Source organism: Pinus tabuliformis, chromosome Q (genome assembly GCF_031772625.1).
Source record: "Pinus tabuliformis cultivar Carrire ecotype Pingquan chromosome Q, CPIR1, whole genome shotgun sequence".
Classification (NCBI taxonomy): Eukaryota; Viridiplantae; Streptophyta; class Pinopsida; order Pinales; family Pinaceae; genus Pinus; species Pinus tabuliformis.
The window spans coordinates 39,844,313-39,849,172 of record NC_142296.1 but is presented as its reverse complement, the minus strand read 5'-3'; positions in this window follow the sequence as shown (position 1 = coordinate 39,849,172).

Here is a 4,860-nt window from a genome sequence, read left to right as displayed (position 1 = left end):
ATTACGAGATCAAAGCCCCAAATTTGGTAGGGAAGCTCCATATGAAGTCTCAATTTCCCCGTGATTGAAAAACTTCATTCACTTAGATGCAGTAATGATTAACTATACCAACATAGTTATCGATCAAATGAGAAAGTCAACTGGTACTCGTCTTTTCGAGATAGAAAAAAATCACCCGATTTTAAAAAGTGGTGATGCTAGAATAAACTTCTTTTTTAATGAGCATATTTTTGGCACTTTAAATTTTCTTATGTATCAAGTTTGAACATTTTTTTCGATGTTAGTGATTTTCAAGTTGATTTTGAAAAGTGTTGATGCAGCATCAACCCCTTTTTTTAGAGGGTTGATTTTTGAAACTTCAATTTTTTTTTTATGTAGCGAGTATGAATACCTTTTTTAAATGTTAGTGATTTTCATCTTGATTTTGAAAAAAGTTGATGCAGCGACAACTCTTTTTGTTTAGAGGACTTATTTTTTACATTTTAAATTTTCTAATGTATTAAGTGTGAATATTTTTTTTTTAAATGTTCATGATTTTCATGTTCATAATAAAACATAAAAAATAGAATAAAAATATGACAAAAAAACTCAAATAATAAAAAAAATATAAAAAAAAACTAAAACACCCATACAAATGTAAAATAAAACACAATTAAATGTAAAGATCAAATAATTAAAATATAAAAAATAAAAAATAAATAAAAAAATAAAATATTTCAAAAAAACAAAAAATTTAAAGAAATTTTTTGAATATTAATAAAAAAATACGGCCATAACAATATTTTTAAGTTAAAAAAATTAAAATACAACAACAACATAATAATTAAAAAAATTCATAAAAATTATAAAATTAAAATAAAAAAAATTAAAAATACACAAAATTAAAGATATAATTAAAAAAATAAAATTATTTAAATTAAAAAAACAAAAAAAACAAATCAAAATCAAGAAATAAAAAAAATAAAAAACAAAAAAAAAAAAAAAAAAAAAAAAATATTTAAAGCAAAAAAAATTTAAAAATGTATCTACATTGCTTTTTATTTAAGTCTTTGCCATGGTCTGCTTCTCCATCACTTGTTGGTTCGAAATGCGTTGGTCAAAAAATTCTTTTATGTGATTTCTATCGAAGACTTTTATTAAAACAAAAAAATTAAAAAGAAAAATTAGAAAATTGGAGGTATAAAATAAAAGTAAAAAAATTTAATAAAAAAATAAATAAATTATGTGAATCCCTGGGCGGGGTTTGCTGAAGGTGTGGGATGCCCGTCCGGAATCGCTCAGCCACCCGCTGGATAGGGTTGGCCGTGGGCGTGGGTAGGAAGGTGCGCTGCCCACAGCCGCCTCCCCGCCCGGGGTGCACAATTTTTTTTTGGTAGTTAGTTATTGTATTTTGATTTTGATTTTTTTAATGTTTATTTTTTATTTTAATTTTGTAATTGTTTTTTATTTTAATTTTTAATTATTATTATTATTTTTATGTTTTTATAACTTTTTTTAAAATTCAATATAATTTTTTATTTATTTAAAAGAAATGTTTTGTATTTAAAAAAAAGAGTTTTTATCTTTAAAAAAGGTCTTTCTATTTAAAAAAAAAATTATTTAAAAAAATTGTTTTTATTTTTATTTTGTTAATTAATTATTTTTTGGTTAAATTATGTTTTTTTTATATGATTTATTTAATCTAATCTAATTTAATTCTTTTGTCTAATTTTTTATATCTATAAGTTAATTTTATGTTATTTTTTACATTTTTTAATGTCTTTTTGTCCATTGTTTTTTATAGTTGATTTATTTTGTCATGTTTTTAATTAATTAATTAATTAATTAATTTTATTTATTTTATGGTTTATTTCTTGTGTTTCTTTACTATGTACTTTTGTAACATACAATTCGACGGTTCATTCTCTCCTTGGTATTACCGACACTTGATCTGTGGCTTAACACTCGATTGGTCCATGATCTCTATTTAAAGAGCATGGAGGGTCATTTGTAGGGTAACCGTTCATGAGAGAAGCTTATGTAAATTCTCATTCTTTTATTAATAAATTGCCTGAAGTGGCCATGTTGGCTCAGGCCGTGCACTGTTTCTTTCTTTGAGGGTTTTAACCATGTCAACAATGCCAGTGTATTGTGATCTGTTTGTGAGCGGTGTCCTTTGGTGTTCTATCTGAGGAACTTACCCTGTAAATTCCTACATGGTATCAGAGCTATTTGAGGGCTGCATCCATTGGTGATCCAAATTTGAAGCCAGTAGAACTGTATCCGATTGTCGTTTCCTAGATCTATTGTTACTGACTGCTTTTGGGCCGATAGGACTGCTCTATTGTGTTAGGAGCATCTGTTCCAGTGAGGAACCCATTTCGTTTGACGCGAAAATGTTTCCGGTAGCTTTAGCTACGTCATTTTTAAGATCTGGAGGTATACAATGTTTATGCGCAGTTTTTAGTATTTTCTCTCTGTTTATTTCAGTTTATTTAGCTCTTTGTTTTTTTATTATCGGATCTATACTTTTCATTTCTGGGTATGCTCTTTGCCTCACGCCTCTGTGCGATCTAGGGAAATAAAAAACAGAAAGGAAGGATTTTGCTCATGCGTATACTTTTTTCCGCCGCACCTTAGTGTGATCTCGGGAAATTAGAAACCTTGAGGAAAATATTAGTTTCCGGCTAAAGCTAACTTTAGGTCGCAAGGTTTGTTTTTTTGTATGTCCATGTTGGGTTTTGCGTTTTTTGTTTTGTAAGCAAAAAAGAGCTTTCTCAAGTAAGCACGCACCCCAAAGCTTTAGTGATAAAAAAAAAACCACCTTCTTTTCCAAAAATTACTAACCTTTTAATCTAGCTCACTTGGTCCAAAGCTACTTTGTGAGAATAGAGGTCTTGAGTTCAAGTTTTTTTTTTTGTTGAGCTAATTAGATTAAGTTTGGAAAGGGGGCAGATTTTTTTTAAATATAATATTACCATTCATTTCTACACATTCCCGCACTTCGTCAGCGTCTTCAACAACTTTTCTTCAAAAAGCCATAGCTTATTCATCCGGAAGCCATTTTCAGAGCCGTTTTTTTTAATCAGTTTAATTTTTCAAGATCTTTCCATTGGAACACTTAGTTTCAACATCTATAGCTTCAGTTTCTGTTAAAATGGAAAGTCCATGCCAAGTTATTCTTGACAGCACCAACTACTTCTAATGATGGTCCTACATTGTGGATTTATGTAGAAGTAAAGGTCTTTACAGAATAGCGTCAGTGCTAGAAACCAAACCGAAAGATGAAGATAAAGCAACCAAATGGGAAAATAAGCAAGATCAAACACGTGGGTTGATAGGGATCTCTATTTCTCCAGACCTAGATTCCATATCGTGGAACTGGATACTCCTAATGAAGAAATGAAATAGATCACTAAAGTTTTTGGAATTAAAAATGAACTTAGAGCTCATCAACTCGAAAATGAGTTGCTTACATTGGACCCCAATTGTTGGGTCCCTATAATACTAGTGATTACCCCATTACTATTGTAGTTATACCCCCTATTTATATTGTTGTGCCCCTATTACCCCCATATTGTTATTTCTGTGCCCCATAGAATCCCTCTATTGTTATTTTTGTGGCTTTATATTATTATTGTTAGGTCGGCTAGATTATATTGTGACTCCTTAGACTCCTATATATAGAAATGAGGTTTTGTCATTTGTATCATCCAAGAATTGTTCATTTATGTAATGTAAAGGAGGTTGCCCCTCGAAGAGGCTGAATTCTAAGGCGTGGATCTCTCTTTTCTATCTTTTTGTGAGCTGGTTTCATAACATTTGGTATCAGAGCTTTGGATTCTAGGGTTTCGCTGCTCCAAACAGGTCATCGTGGCATTTTCGCTATAACTTTTTTTCTGTGACGTTTCAGAAGTCGCAAAAAAAACCCATTTGAGAAGAATTGGCGCTGAACTTTGGGTCCGAATTTCAGAGCTTTTCGCGAAATATTTTCGGAGATATGTTCTGATGAAGTTGGCCTTTTTGTAGACTCCTGAATTACATTCAAAACAGGTGACCTGGGGAAAATCGTCATAACTCTCTCTCTGAGGATCGGATTGAAATTTCGTAAAAAGGTACAGAAAGAGGACGGACTGTAGTTTCTTGTGTGTGTGTTTCAGATTCAAAGGTTGAAACAGGGACTCATGGCACGTCGTACAAGTTCGCTCTACTGAACCAGTCTAAAAGCAAGTCACTGTGGGAGATTTCACATAACTCTTCCTTGGAGAATCCAATTTGGCTCAGACTTGTGGCATTGGAAAGAGGACGCAGAAGGCTACTATAGGTAGCAATTTCAGAATTGGATGATCCGAGATTACAGAGATACATCAGATTCAATATCAGGCTTCTATAAAGTGAAAAAAATGTGTGTAGTTTTTTTTAATTTTTGTGTAAGCTTGGTTTAACGGAATTCAAAGGGAATAGTAAAGCATTATTATCGGTAACTGATGCCCCGAGGAAAGAAAATGCAAACACCTAGTAAGGAACCTGAAAGCTCTAGCATGACTCATGAAGAAGAGAAAGAAATGCTACATGATATATCAAAATTACAAGAACAAGTGCAACAAATGTCACGCTCACAAAAGCTAACAGAAGCTAAGGTAAATGGCGTGGAATCTAAGATAAAGGGCATGGAAGCTAAGATGGAGGATTCGATGGCAAATTTGAAGATAGATTTGAAGACAAACATGGAAGAATTGAAGAAGTTGCTACAAGAAAGGGTCACTAATGGTGAAAAGGTAGTAAATGAAACTCATGATGAGAACAAAAGAAATGTTAATCATGATCCCATAGACTCTAATGTTGGATCGAAGACTCACCATGTTCCAAAAATCGATATGA